We start from the raw sequence: 16,505 nt of genomic DNA, 5'->3' as shown, positions 1-16,505 counted from the left end.
ATAGAAGATTCGACTGTATTAAAACGTTTTTATTAAGACTTTAAATAATTAATTGAATTGAATTTAAATTATCTTTTATTTTTAAACTTTTAAGATTAACTTTAAAAGATTAATACTAACAAAACATCCTCAACGTCTCATACTGCTGGCTGAACACACACACACACACACGCACACACACACACACACACACACGCACACGCACACGCACACACACACGCACACGCACACACACACACACACACGCACACACACACACGCACACACACACACACACCCACACACACACACACACACACATTCCTCCTCCACTCTGAATCACAGAGTGTCAAAATGACCGGTGTGGGAGAAAAATACTTTGGGATATTTTGTATCAAAACTTATTGCATCTTTATAAATACATCCATACGTTATATGGACAATGATGTGATGGGATTTACTTCTTCAACTCTCTAAAATGTAAGATGATTTTCTTTATTTTGTGTTCATCTAAAACAAAACTAATTGGTGCACTGTGTTTCAGTAAATTTAGAAAAGATGGTTATTTTTAAAATGAACGATATAATCATATCATTTATATACTTTTAAAGAACAGAATGTATTTCAACTCTACTTAGCGTGAAGATAATATATTTGTAAATGACTAAATGTTATAACCGTTTCATATATACTTGTAAAGAACAGAACGTTTTCAACTTTAGTTAGTGTGAAAATATTATATTTGTAAATGACTAAATGTAAATTTTATAAATATTTCATTCATATACTTTTAAAGAACAGAATGTGTTTCAACTTTAGTTACTGGGAGATATTTTCTCACTTCCACCGTCCTCAGCAATCCCCTGTCCTCTGGAATATGGAGGGAGATCCTGCGAAGCCACGTGTCAAAGTTCAAACATAAAACCTTCACAACTTCCATTAAATCAAACCCTTATACCCACGAGGCCAGACATATGGCGGTAGATTTACTTCTTCAACCCAGGTGAAAATTTATTTATTTATTTTGTGTTTTTGAAAAGATATTTTATCAACCATTTCATTTATACACTTTTTAAAGAACAGAATGTGTTTCAACTTTAGTGTAAGATATTTGTAAATGACTAAATGTACATTTCATTTATATACTTTTAAAGATCAAAGCTTTATCAACTTTAGTTACTGGGAGATATTTTCTCACTTTCACTCCCCAGCAGGGGGTGCAGGAATAGGGTGGTGTCTCACTCACAGACAGACGCACACACATAGCGCGGAGACCATTGCTGTCATGCGCTGGTGTTTGAGAGACTGAGGGGAGGGAGGGTGTCATGAAACACACACGCACACACACACACACACACACACACACACACACACACACACACACACACACACACACACACACACACACACACACACACACACACACACACACACACACACACACACACACACACACACACACACATTCCTCCACAACTCTGAATCACAGAGTGTTTAAAAACTTTAAACTTATTTAATCTGAAATGACTGCTTCAGTAGATTTTTAGTAAGATATTTATTTTTGTTTTGAAAAGATTTTTTATAATCATTTATATACTTTTTAAAAGATCAATGTGTTCAACTTTAGTGTAAGATAATTGTGAATGACTAAATGTACATTTCATTTATATACTTTTAAAGAACAGAATGTGTTTCAACTTTAGTGAAAGATATTTGTAAATGACAAAAATTTATAACCATTTTAAAGGAGCAGCATGCTTTTCAACTTTAGTGTGAGAGTATTAGAAAACCTTTTTCTCACTATCCCTATTTATATAGCGTGCTCAGGAATGCCAGGATATCGGATGACACGCACACACTCACAGACAGACGCACACACACACACACAGTGCGGAGACTGTCAACTTTAATCCAATTCTTCACCATAGTGAAACGGTAAAATGATTTTACTTTTGTAATTCTAATCTATTCTAATCTATATGCAACATTAGAAAAATTATTTTCTCACCCCGACACGGAGGGGATTTCCCCCGGGGTCAATAGGTCAAAATCAATGGGGCAAAGACAACTGGCAAAGACAACTGGCAAAGACAACTGGCAACTTCATATATCATACAAAGGTCAATAGGGTAAAGACAACTGTCAACTTGATCGATCGATAGGTCAAAGGTTAATCCCTACATTAAGCGACCTCCGGAACAACCCCTCCGGAAGGTCAAAGGTTAATCCCTACATCAAAGGACCTCCGGAACACCCTCCGGAAGGTCAAAGGTTAGCCCCGCCCACCTGTCAATCATAGGGTCATAAATCATTTTGACATAAGCCGAATCATATAACTACTCCGGTGGATTACATACAATCCGATCTGAGGTTGCAACAAACCCAATAATTTAAGAAAACCCTTTGAAATAATACTTTAATGATAACTAAAGATTTTGGAAGTGATCCGTTCACTGAATGATGTTGAACATGTTGTAGGGATTTTTATTAGAACCAGGGTTAAAGGGTTAGTTCACCTAAAACTGAAAATTCTGTCAGTATTTACTCATCCTCATGTTGTTCCAACCCCGTAAGACCTTAGTTCATCTTCGGAATACGATTTAAGATATTTTTTGATGAAATCTGAGAGCTGGATCACTCCTCCATAGGCTTCTTCAGGGACTGAAACTTGCCAGCCCCAGTCAGTTAGCGTAGTGTCATCGGGTAGCGCTACGTCACACGTAGGCTCACTATTGGCCGACGCTGGTCATGTGTGTGATGTGTGTTACGTACAACAACAGAAGCTTACGCTATTATACTAGTGCAGTGTTTCTCAACCGGGGGTACGCGGACCCCTAGTGGTCCGTGGCAAAATTGCAAGGGGTCCGAAAAAACATTAAAAATATATATTTTTTTAAATATCCTAAAATGTATTTTTTAGCTTTATTGTTTACTTTAGTATTACTAAAACCACAATTAAGGTTGAAATTACAAATTATTTTAAATGACCTCTTGTGCGTTTTTATTTTTGCCGCGATTTGCCGCCATTTTATTCAATCCAGTACATTTACAGCACGTTGATTTCAGTCAGAGAACTGTCGCATGGGCCGGGGAGAGAAACAATCATGGACAGGTGGCCTAAAAAAAATTATGGGCCATCTGCCAGCGGGTCTGACACAAGACAAGTAAATTCCAGCCCACCAGAAAAGCGAATTAAAAAGGACAGAACAAAAGCACGTCAATATCAAGACAGTTACAAAATGTTTGGGTTTACCACAACAACTACTGAGCCTCCACAGCCATTGTGTTTTCTGTGTGGTGAGGTCCTGTCTAACCACGCAATGAAACCATCCCATTTACAGCGAAATCTGACAACGAGACATGCTTCATATGTAGGTAAATCTGCAGACTTTTTCTACAGAAAACTTTCTGAATTTCGGAAAAGTCAAGACACACTAAAAGAGGCAACACAGATGACCAGTTCTTCCCTGCTTGCTTCATATGAGGTATCTGCTTGTAGCCAAATCGAAAAAACCATACTCGGTTGCTGAGGAATTAATTGTGCCAGCAGCTGCCATCCTTGCAGAGACAATGTTAGATAAGAAGGCAGCAGATGCAATTCAAACGGTGCCTTTATCCAACGACACTGTATGCAGTCGGATTCATGATATGTCTGCGGATATCTTTGCGCAAGTGGTGGAAAAATTAAAGCAGTCTGACTGTTTTGCTTTACAATAAGACGAGTCAACTGACGTTAGTGGCAAATCACAACTGGTAACATTTGTTCGTTTCAAAGACAAAGATAATATCACCGAACATATTCTTTTCTGCAAGACAATGCTGGCCAGAACCACCGGCGAGGATGTTTTTAATGTTGTGGATTCTTTTTTCACGGAGCACTCGTTGAACTGGCAGCGCTGCTCACATATCTGCACGGACGGAGCAGCATCAATGACGGGGCGCACCCGTGGATTCCTCGCACGCGTAAAACAGGTAAACCCTGGCATTAAGACAGTTCACTGCATAATTCACAGGGAAGCTTTAGCTTCAAAACGTATGTGCCCCAAATTACACGAAGTCCTTAATGATGCTGTTAAAATCATCAACTTCATTAAATCCCGACCTCTAAATGCCAGACTGTTTGAAAAACTATGTGATGGAGCAAATTCTGAACACCAGCAATTGTTGCTTCACACTGATATACGCTGGCTCTCAAGGGGAAAAACACTCCAGAGACTGTTTGAGTTACGTGATCAAGTCAGTGACTTTCTCTTTGAGCACTTGCATTCACTTGCACCACTGCTGAAGAACAACAACAGGCTGAATGACTTGAACTTGGAATTGCAAGGTAAAGACACAGCTGTCCTACACCTGTATGATCGAGTTTCAGGGTTCATGAAGAAAATTGAGCTCTGGTGTCGGAAATGCCAGAATGGGGATGTCAGTAGTTTCCCTCAGCTGGACATGTGTCTTGTTAATGCTAAAGCTGAAAAAGTGAGCATTCTGCAGACAGTACAGGCACACTTGGACAAACTTTCCTCTGAGTTCAGATCATATTTTCCTGACATTTAGGTTCATAATTCTGCACTTGACTGGATAAGGAACCCTTTTGTGGCCACCTGCACCCAGACCGTTCCTGTTACTCTCCAGGGAAGAATTGATTTGTCCTCAGATAGGGGTTTGAAAATAATGTTTTCAGAAACATCACTGACACAGTTTTGGTGCAATGTTGAAAAGGAGTACCCTGATGTTGGGAAACATGCTCTGTATGAACTGTTGCCTTTTGGATCAACCTATTTGTGTGAGGTCACATTTTCAGTCATGGCACACATAAAGACAAAACAGAGAAACAGACTCAGCTTGGAGAGGAACCTTATTGCTGCTGTTGCTACACTTCACCCCAGGATGCAAAAGCTTATTTGTGATAAACAGGTGCAAATTTCACATTAAACAAAAGATTCAAGTAAAATAACATTCAGATGGACATGTTAAAAAGTTAAAGCCAAATTAAAAACAGTGTTGAAACTGTTCCATGTGTTGAAAGAGAATGTTGGTCCAAAGAATTGGTTATATATGAAGCATTTGTTGTGTAATTTTAATGCAGTAGAATTAAATTTTAGTATTAAAAAAGTGTACATTTTACAAAAGAAAGTAACATTCAAATGGACGTTGTTAAAATAATCTCAAATTGGACATTAATGGACATGTGATGTTTTATAGAATGCAGTAGAATATTGTTCTGAAATTGACAATGTTGCTGTGATTGATAGTGTAATGTGTTGTGCCATTTCAATGCAATCAAATTCAATGGCCAGATGCAATTCTAGTTGCAAGTCATTAAAAAAATAAAATAATTACTTAAATTGCATTCACTGATATTGCATTTATAGCATTTAACTGTGAAAATCATTGTGATTGGAAATCACACCAGCTATAGGTGGAGACAGTGCTCTCACCACAAACCAGCTATAGGTGGAGACAGTGCTCTCATCACACACCAGCTATAGGTGGAGACAGTGCTCTCATCACACACCTGCTATAGGTGGAGACAGTTCGGGAGTTCGGGATCAAATGTTATAAATCCACTGTTGCCATAGAAATCCGCAATGTTTGTGTGCACTACCATTCAGCATAACATAAGCTTGTCTTAGCCAGACACATCAGGCTCCCATTTTTCGATATATATATATATATATATATATATATATATATATATATATGGGTGATTCTTCAATTAGGGGAACTTTTATGTCCCCAGGTTATACATTCATGTTAAAAATAATATATTATAAAATAAATAGTTTAGTTATTTTAAATCATATTTATTGCACCACCAAAAAATGTTATACACTAAAATCAGTATGATTTCCATTTTTAAAAATGTTTTCATCACTAATATTTGGCTACTCAGGCCTTGTCCCCAACCCAGACTTTAAAAATTATCTGCTCTGAAAATGTGATAAAATGTTATAATTTCATTAAAAAATCACAATATATGTTTAAACAGTAACTTAAAAAGGCACTTGATGCATAATCCGGGTTCATATCTGTGCAATTTGTGAATATTTTTAACAATTTAGTATTGTCCACAACAATACTGTCATTACCGCAACAGTCTATGATTACAACAAGAATTTTTTTGAGGGGAAGACTTGTTTATGCCGTAACCATGGAAATGAAGACTAGCAGAGGAGCACATGTCAGCCATGAAAGAACAGTGAAATTTGATGTCTGAAAAAGTAAGTAATTTAATCATGAATTCCTTCTGATCATGGAGTAGACTTATTCAGCGTCATTACCATAAATGCTGTAGCAGCAATATTTTGATAAATATTTATATATATTCGCATGATTTATGTGTATTTAAAGTTATTTTTGTATTAGCTGTTGAGTAATGTTAGCAAAAGCATGACCTAGCATCTTTTTTCCTGAAAAAAATAAAAAATGTCATTACCGCAACACGTCATTACCAACACACAACTTGTTGTGATGGTAATGACAAGTGGTGGTGGTAATGACATGTTCTGTGTCACTATCTATATTATAATATGTGTTTATAAATTAAGTTAAAGAAGCATAATAGTGTGATTTATAGAAATTGTTCTCCCACTGATAAGAGATCTGTCAAGAGGGCAGTCCTTGGAGAAATATAGTTCTGGATATTCATGTTAGGTCCACTAGTTTGCTCTCTCCCTCAACTTTTTTACTACCTCTTTTTCTGTTAGTGGGCCCTAAAATAAAATGCAGGAAAAGTGCAAAGTCTTTATTTTATAACAAGGACAATTCTTTATGAAATTAAATTAGCTTATTTTCAGCTTATTTTAATGAGTAAATTTTCAGGACACTTTGCTCATTGAGTGACTACACTACGCCTGTCATTTAAACTAGGGCCCAGTATCTCTTTCACTCCACATCCCATCAATCTCCCTTTATCATCTCTATAATGTTCAAATGTTCAAATACATGTTTGAAAGCAAACACATTTCATTATGCATTGTTAGTTTTAACCCAATGCAACTTTTATGAGTTTTTAACCCAAAATAATATTTCACCTCTCAGTCATAGTTATGAAATGTTTATGAAGGATATTTTTATGCTGTTTTATCCTATTGTTACAATTGATTCTCTAGAAAATATTGTATGGTTTCTTCATGATTGAAATAAACATGTTCAAGTTGATGGTTGTGTCATATTTATATACTGTATATCTCCTCACATCTGTCCATTTCTTTCAACAACACTCACCAGAAGTCATCATTTAAGCCTTTAAATTTGCTTTATGTATCAGTCCACTTTTCATTTATGTCATTACCAAAACACTATGTCATTACCAGAACAGTATGTCATTACCGCCACATTGCTTAATTTACAGCAAAAATACCTTTAAAACTGTTTTATGCTCAATCTTGAGGTGCTACATGAAAAGCCTAATGAAATACTCATCCACCTATTCAAAGAAAAAACATCTAAAATTAATTTTCCAGAAATTAAACAAAAGTGTGCTTTGATGAACACAGAAAAACACATTTTGATGGTAAGAACAAGACAATATATGTAATTCGCTGAATGGAAACATTTTGTTTTTTATACGTATTGTTGAAGGTTAACAATGTTTGCAAGTTAAATTAGTTTAAATGATCTCCTTGATACATTCTTTGCATTATGAAACTTTTTGATGTTGTGATGGGAATGACGTTTTGCAGTGCCAGTTGGCAAATAGATATAAAATACTCAAATTATATTTAAGCTCAGTCGTGGCCATTATCATATCTTTACATCAAAGCATGTAAACATTGTCTTGACATAATTCTAACAAAATTCAACCAAATTTCATTCATCAAAATGTAAGATGGCAAAATAGCCCCCAATTGAAGAATCACCCATATATATATATATATATATATATATATATATATATATATATATATATATATATATCTTTATTTTTTGCTTTAAACAGAAAATCATTTGTTAATCAAACGTTTAGCTGTCGCCCTTTATGATAGAAGTATTGTGCATTTTTTTCATCGTTCTAACGGTGTATGGGTTGACTACATTTTTCTATGTTTTTTTTGTAGCAGTGGAAAAAAAATCTACCAACATTAGCTAGAAACAGTATTAAAGTAGTAGTAAACAGTAGAGAAGAGAGCCGTGGAGCTGGTCAGTTAGCTTCAGAGTCAGTAACGTTACTGGTAAATGCATTTACCTAACACACTGTAGCCCAATGTCAAAACGTTTTTATGTAATTATATTATTAGTATAATAATATACTAATAATATATATTACCCACAGCAATGGATCTATTATTAGGGGTGGCCCACCCCTAGTAATAGATCCATTGCCACTGAGTAGCTGATGGATGTATTCCGTCAAAATGGCTGACACGCGGCTACAGTGTCTGGTTGTTCCCTGGGTTAAACACTAGAAGTCCTCAGTTTTCACGGTGTCTATGCATTCTAACTACAATTCCCATGATCAAAAGCCCATCCAGCCCAGCGTCCTCTCGCTCTCAGAGACGGAGGAGGAGGAAGAGGACTTCCTGTGCTCTGCAATGCCCTGAGGTCCTTCCTGAGCCCCCTGTCAGCCCAGAGGCCATCTCCGAACAGCCATCAGTCCTGTCACGGCCAAGCGGGCTGTCTTCACATTTTATGTAGTGGCGGTCCTGCGTGCCTGGGGGGCACACACCTCAAGGGTGGCTGTTCCTGTGCCTGTGCCGGCGTCGGTTTCTGTGCCTTATGTCACAGTGTCTGGTTGTTCCCTGGGTTAAACACTAGAGGTCCTCAGTTTTCACGGTGTCTATGCATTCTCACTACAATTCCCATGATCCTGTCTGTCACTGATTGTTCATTGCCTTACAGCTGTTTCTCGTCACCTTGTTAGCACTTGTGTATATATATACCCTTGCCTGTTTCAGTGTTTGTCACGGAGTCCTTGTCTAATGTCCCCACACTTCCATTTTTATTTCAAGTCTGTTCCTAGTGTTTATCTTTTATGTTTTGGATTGCCTTTTTGGATTTTGACCTTTGCCTGGACTGGTTGTGAGTACGGATTACCCTTTAATAAACACTGCTTTTGGATCTCTATTCCCTGTGTGTGCATGTCGTGACATAGGGGTCACTTGACTGGGAGATCCCTATAGGTGGAGACAGTGCTCTCACCGCACACCAGCTATAGGTGGAGACAGTGCTCTCACTACACACCAGCTATAAGTGGAGACAGTGCTCTCACCACACACCAGCTATAGGTGGAGACAGTGCTCTCACCACACACCAGCTATGGGTAGAGACAGTGCTCTCACCACACACCAGCTATAGGTGGAGACAGTGCTCTCAAAACCCGCTAGCTATAGGTGGAGACAGTGCTCTCACCACCCGCAAGCTATAGGTGGAGACAGTGCTCTCATCACACACAGCTATAGATGGAGACAGTGCTCTCACCACACACCAGCTATAAGTGGAGAGAGTGCTCTCATCACACACCAGCTATAAGTGGAGACAGTGCTCTCACCACACACCAGCTATAAGTGGAGACAGTGCTCTCATCACACACCAGCTATAGGTGGAGAGAAGATCGAGTTAAAGAGACAACTCAATGGATGGGAATTATTAGGAGGCCATGATTGGCAAGGGTCAATGGATGGAATTTGGCCAGGACACTGGGGTTACACCCCTACTCTTTACGAGAACTGCCATTAGATGTTTAATGACCACAGAGAGTCAGGACTGAAGGGTGTATTTGTGGTTTTCTCATCAATATTTCACGACTGTCACTTTTATTACTATGTTGCTTACAAGAAGTTACTCAGTCGTACACATAACACTTTGCAAAAAGGCCATGATGCCTATCCACAGCAACGTATAAAAATTATTTCTTGTTAATCAAGATGAAATTATTAAACTTTTATTAAAATTATTTATTTAAAAATCATAAGAGCACAACCACAATTATGTGAGATATTTAATAATTAAAAATATAATTCCTGTATTCCTGTGAAACTAAATGTAGAATGGATACATGTGAACGCTTTATGCATGAGTTATAAACATTAATAACCTGTGAAAGTGAACCGTAATGTAAAGTGGGCATTTGTGAACCATTTGTTCATGAGTTATATTAATAACCTGTGAAAGTTAACCGTAATGTAAAGTGGATACTTGTGAGCCATTTATGCATGAGTTAGAAACATTAATAACCTGTGAAAGTGAACCGTAATGTAAAGTGGACATTTGTGAACCATTTGTTCATGAATTAGCCTATAGCTTAATATGAATAACCTGTGAAAGTAAACCTTAATGTAAAGTGGAAACATGTGAACCATTTATTCCTGAGTTAGAAACATTAATAACCTGTGAAAGTGAATGTTAATTGGAAACCTGCAAACTATTTATTTGAGTACCTTACCCTAACCTTATCCCATGTCCAACAAAGAGTATAGAAGTAAAAAAGTATAAAAGTTTCCAATGGGCAATACATGCGTGAGACCCAAATATTTAAGCGTACTGTAGCCATTAGAATCATTAATAAATCGGATATAATAAAATGAAAGAGAATTTCCAGAGCCCGTCTACGAGCCTTATTGCCGAGCCTTATTAGTCATTCTCTAGAATTGCTTTAGAGCTGTCAAAGCCGTCTATGGAAAGCCTGGCCACTCCCTATTAAGCCCTATTGAACCGAATTTTGGTTGTAGTTCCACCAGAGTTCCACTGGGGGGCGACCGTCCGAGTGCAAAATGAATGGGAGTCTATGGGACTAGACGGCTAAATTTGTCTCTTTCACCCGATTGCCGTTGAGAAATCTCAGATTTGAATGTAGATTTTGCAAGTTCAACATGGGTTATAGGTCCAAAGTTGAATGAACAAGTACTTATGTCCTTTCGATTTCTTACAGGTTGAGTTGCGGTTGCCCATAACATGCTAGCATTCTGCTAATGGACTTTGATTGGTCAGTGAAGGAGTGATTACGTCCAGAGATACCGCTTTGATGGCATCGTGGCATCCGACGTATTTTCGGCGTCGTCTTTTAAAACAACAAAACAAAAACTCTTCTAGCACGTGTATTTACTTGTGTCAGCCGTGTTGTCGATGCCGCGAGAGAAAGGAAAGTGCAGATCGCGAAAGCACCAAAGGGACTGAAGGATTGCCGTAAAGCAGTTCTCTGGTCGGACGATGTGTATGTCGTCATTGCCATTTTAAAAGACTTTTTAAAGCAAAAAAGTGACTCTAAAAATTTAACACCAAGTAATCTGTAATTTCTTTGTATCTCCTTTCGAAAAGAACATTCAAATTAGTAGACAAAAAATTATATCCTGAGAAAAGTGGATTTTTAGGGTTATAGCTCCATAGACCTCCATTCATTCTGCAATCGTCCTGTGAGCGCCCTCATATGGAGCCAGAGTGGAACTGCAACCAGTTCAGAACCCGGAAGTTTACTGCCAGTGAAACTTCTCCCCATATTAGACATTAGCCGTTTCTCAATGTCAAGGATACTTCCTTGGCAGGATTGATCCTTCCAAGTCATTTCCTTCAGTGCCTCTCCTCTTTAGCATTAGGAGAACATGTAAATGGAACAGGCTAGCAGGTGCACGTCATTACGTCAGTGAAAAGGTCCGCTTTTGGCGCTGCAAAAATTCAAAAAGATCAAAAATTTGTGATGTACACTACCGTTCAAAAGTTTGGGGCCAGTACATTTTAAATGCTTTTAAAAGAATTCTCTTCTGCAAATCATGTTAAATTACTTTGTACAACTTAACTAGTTATTTATAAAAGAAATGCCGGTGACGGCAACCAAGCTAAATGACAGGTCCGGTTCAGTTCCCTTTCAGTCGATAACGTCGGACGTAGTCGACGCGACTGAAATGGGATCACGCTAGGGAGCCTATCATCTTCGAGTACTATTGAACGAGCCAATGTAATTGGCGTGCGTGATTCGCATCACACACTCCGCCCCCGCGGCGCGGGTATAAATACGGAAGTGGATGCACGCACTAGTTGCCTTTCGCTTCGGAGCCGATCGTTTGATGTCTCTGAGAGTGCTGTTGTCTACAACGAGCGAGTGTGTCGGTGTTCTTCAGGAAGACTCTCCCAGTGCTGGTGTTCTACAGCGCGAGTGCAGCGGTGATCGCGAGCTTTGAGCTCTCAACTGCTGTTTTAACAGCAACAAATTTCTAAATGTTTGTGTGTGTTGATGGCTGGTTAGAGGGCGGAAAAGTGAGTGCTTCACTGTTTCAGTTCTCTGTTCAGTGTTGCCGCGGTCATTTCCCTGTGTGCTCCGGCACTGGTGACGGTCCTATTTTCTGAAAGAGCAACACGGGTGCGTTTGCGTCTTTTTCAAGATGTCATTCCGCCCGTGCGTTTCTGGGTGCGGTCGTTCCCTGTCTCTCTCTGATGGTCACAACTGTTGTGTCACGTGTTTGGCTTACAGCACGCTGAGACAGCTTTTGTGGACAGCTCATGTTTTCACTGTGGGAACATGACTGTCGCAGTGTTGAGGGCGAGACTCGCCTTCGTTCGCGGAGAGCGAGTCCCCATTACCATGCCCCACCCTCGGGTGCTGTGTGGGATGGGTGACCGGAGGATAGTGTTGGATGTCCCGCCCGGTAACCATTCCCTGTGGGCTCCTCACTCCTCCCTTCCACTGCAACCACTGGAGCCTCCTGTGTTGTCTGCTGGTCCATCTGTAATGGGTGGGCCAGCGGTTTCACTCGGGGCTCCCCTGGAGGACAGGACGCCGATTGCAGCATCAGAGGGTGAGCTGACTTCTGGAGATGATGACTCGGCTGCATTGTCTCCCTCCGGGAGTTCAATGTTGCCCGAGCCGGATCCAGAATTATCAGCTATGCTGAAACGGGCCGCCGAGGCTGCCGGGCTCGAGTGGAACCTCCACCGTGTCCCGTTCAGTCTCGGTTGGAATCTGGAGTTTGGTATCTTGGGGCGGGCCGCGCTGGTTCTCAGCTCGCCGCCCCAGTGCCTTTCTTTCCCGAAATGCATGGAGAGCTTATCAGGTGGTGAACAGCATCTTTCTCTGCCAGAAACTGCCTGAATAGCTTTTCCCCCTCATTACCCTTGATGGAGGAACGGTGAAGGGTTGCGAGGTGTCCCTCCATTGGAGCGGTCTGTCGACACAGGTGCACCTGTGTCCGGCGGCCGCTGCCTTTTGGGGGGATCCTCGTCTCCCCCCTAAGGCCTGTGAGTTTCGTCCGTTCCGACGGGCAGAGCTTACAAAGCCTGTGGGCAAGCCCCTTCCTCTTGCGTGCCATGGCATTGCTGCAGGCTAGGGCACCCATGGCATGCACGAGGGTAATCCAGACCGTGCGCTCATAGGTGAGCACCGCACTGCATCCGACCTCACCCTCCGGGGTACGGGTGTCGTAGCGTGCGTGATCGGTCTGGCGATGTCCACCTTGGTGGTCCAGTAGCGCCTTCGTTGGCTCAGCCTGGTTGGTATGGCGGATGCGGACAAGGTTCGGTTCCTGGTCTCCCCAATTTCCCAGGTTGGGCTGGTCGGCGACGCGGTGGAGAACTGCATCAAACAGTTCTCTGCCGCTCAAGCGCAGACGGAGGTCATCCGGCACATCCTGCCCCGGTGGCCAGCTGCTGCCTCCACCCGCCGGTGGCAGCTCCTCCGCCTGCTCGTCGCCGTGGGCGTTCTCCGGCCGCCGCTCCTGCTGGCCCTCCGCAGCAGCCTCCACCCAGGCCTCAGCAGGGAGCCGGCCGCAGTAGAGACGCCCAGCCCGCTCCAGGCGCTGCCAAGCCAGGTGGCAAGCGACAGCGAAAGCATTCCGGAGCGGGCCGCCCAGGAATGGATGAGATGCTCTTGGAGTGGCACGATCACTCCCTCCCCCCGGGTGAGGGCCGGGTGGAGCCTTTGTTTGTGTGTGTGTCTGTTCCGCCGCTGGCTCCCTAAAAAAAAAAAAAAAAAAAAAAAGCGGAGCAAGCGGTACCCACACTTCAAAGAGAGAGCAATTTCATCTGTTCCTGGGTCCCAAGAGGGCCAGTCTGGCGGGTGTGACCCTGTATAGCCTTACACCCCTCAGCTCCCCCTTGGTCGCCAGCAGGCAGCTTGGTGCGTTCGAGGACCCGGTCATCCGCCTTCTCACGCGCCCCCTGCCGCTTGTGGAGACAGGTAAGTGTTGCACAGCACACTAACACCACTCTCTCTACTTTGCTGCCCCACCTCAGGCTCGGCTACCCCGCTCAAGTCAGTGATAGTCATCACATTAGGTGTTGAGCAGACGTGCTCCTGAAAATTCGGTGATATTCATCACACCGAGTGTTGAGCAGTGCTCCTGACTTGTGCGTGCTTATCTTATCCTGCTGGCGAAGGATTTGATATAGCCGCTCCTCCAGCCGGTACGAAGGCCAGTTGTAAACTCGTTCTTCGTGCTACTAGGTGGTGGGTCGTGACCATCTTGGCCCAAGATTGGTCTGCAGCTTTGACCTGAAAGACATGTGCTTCAGATCTCTACCTCCCGCACCGCAGGCCATCCTGTGTGTTGCGTCTAAGGGTGGAGTATCAGTACAGTGTCCTTCCCTTCGAGTGCTCCAGAGCCCGTTGGGTCTTCAGGTCAACTGGAAGAGAGTAATCTCGCCCACGGGCTGAGTATCTCTTTTCTAGTTTTGGAGAGGTACTCGGTCCAACATGTCTCTCCAATGAGAATGTGTTCAGCTGGTGTTGAAGTGAGAAAGGGTCCCACTGAAAGAACTTTCAGAGGCTCCTGGGGTATATGGTAGTCGCAGCCTTTGGCTCCCTCCATATGTGACCGCTTCAGCGCTAGCTTCACGATCGAGTCCCGAGGTGACCGTGGCAGAGCAGCTCACCCTGTGTGACTATAGTTCATCCCGGTCTGCTGCCAAACCCTCTTCAACAGAGCGGCCATGTACAAAGGGCGTGTTTTAACGGGGGCCTGGGCGACCCCCGACTACACGGGCATTCGTGCCTCGAGTTGTTAGACATTGCGACCGTTGCGCAAGCTTCCCCTGCATGTCACAAACTCACCCGTCACCTCCTCCTTGGAGTCAGACGCTTCTGAGGGCGCCTTATTCCACTCCTCCCGCTTACTCAATCGTGCCGCCATCGAGCCTCACGACAGTTATAGCCAGGGCAAGTGGAGACTCCATCCCCTGGGTCCGGCTGGGTCATGACCATTCCGGGGCCGCTCAGTTGCCCCCCCGGTTTTATTTTTCCGCCAGTGTTTGGGTAAACCGAGCGGACTACCCTTGGACAAACACTGGGACTCAGCGGCCCCAGGGGCCCGCAGAAATGCGTTTAACCCCGGTGAGCCTTCTAAAAGTGACTGCGACTCATGGTCGCCTTGCGCCTGCAAGTCAGTGAAATCATCACTCTTCATGTTGAGCAGATTTGCTCCTGAAACTCAGTGAAGTTCATCGCACTCTGGTGTTGAGCAGCAATGCTCCTGTAGCTCAGTGAGTCCATCACAGGTAGCTCAGTGAATTCATCACACGCAGTGCTGAGCAGAAATGCTCCTGGTGCTCAGTGAAGTTCCTCGCACTCAAGTGTTGAGCAGAAATGCTCCTGAAGCTCAGTGAGTTTATCACACTCAGGTGTTGAGCAGTAATGCTCCTGAAGCTCAGTGAACTTGTCACACTCAAGTGCTGAGCAGAAATGCTCCTGTCGCTCAGTGAGGTTCTTCGTACTCAAGTGTTGAGCAGAAATGCTCCTGAAGCTCGGTGAGTTTATCACACTCAGGTGTTGAGCAGGAATGCTCCTGAAGCTCAGTGAACTTGTCACACCCAAGTGCTGAGCAGAAAATGCTCCTGAAGCCCAGTGATCTTCACATGTTGTGTTGAGCAATGCTCCTGTCTTTTGCGCCCGTCACTTGCACCTACGTGCCATGTCAGGAGAGGAACAGGTCTTCATAGTTGCCCCTCATTGGCCCAACTAGACCTGGTTCCCTTCAACAGCCTTCCTGACTTCCCCTGGATTCGGGGACGGGGCACGATGGCACACGCGTTCTTCCCCCGGAGATTCCGGGCGGTCTTACATCCGAACGCGGAGGTTCAGGTGGCTATCACAAGAACATGTGTTAGTTACCATCACTTCTGCGAGCACCCCCTAGAATTGGGTAGCGTGCTTACGCCTTTAGAAGTGGAACCTAGTCGTTGAGTGCGTCTTCTCCCCTGAGGAGATCCTGAAAGCTTTCGATCACTTCAGTGCTCTCTTTCCTGCAAAATGGGTTGCAGTAGGCTGTTTTCCTAAATCACCCTCAAAATGATGTTGCCTCGGTGTTTAAACGACGCTCATCGTGTTGCAGAAGTATGCAGAAGCACGTTCTGATCGTCAGGTTCCTGAGGAGCAAGGTCTTGTAAATCCTTGTGTCCCTCTTTATCCTCTTGGGCCTTGTCCCTGGTGCGACTGCACTGCAGAGACCGCCCCTGAGCCACTGCAGGTAGTGAGTTAAAAATTCTGTTATATCAGTTCTCCTGCTCGCGTGGTCTCTACTAGAGGGTAGGGACTTGCTCGCTTTCGGTCAACGTATTGTGCCTGGAGTCTGGGCCGGCTAACTCTCACAAGCTGAGACCCCGGCTCG

The sequence above is a fragment of the Siphateles boraxobius genome, unplaced genomic scaffold (genome assembly GCF_051911475.1).
Source record: "Siphateles boraxobius isolate OS27281-9 unplaced genomic scaffold, OSU_SipBor_1 25, whole genome shotgun sequence".
NCBI classification, from domain to species: Eukaryota; Metazoa; Chordata; class Actinopteri; order Cypriniformes; family Leuciscidae; genus Siphateles; species Siphateles boraxobius.
Note: the sequence above shows the minus strand (reverse complement) of the source record.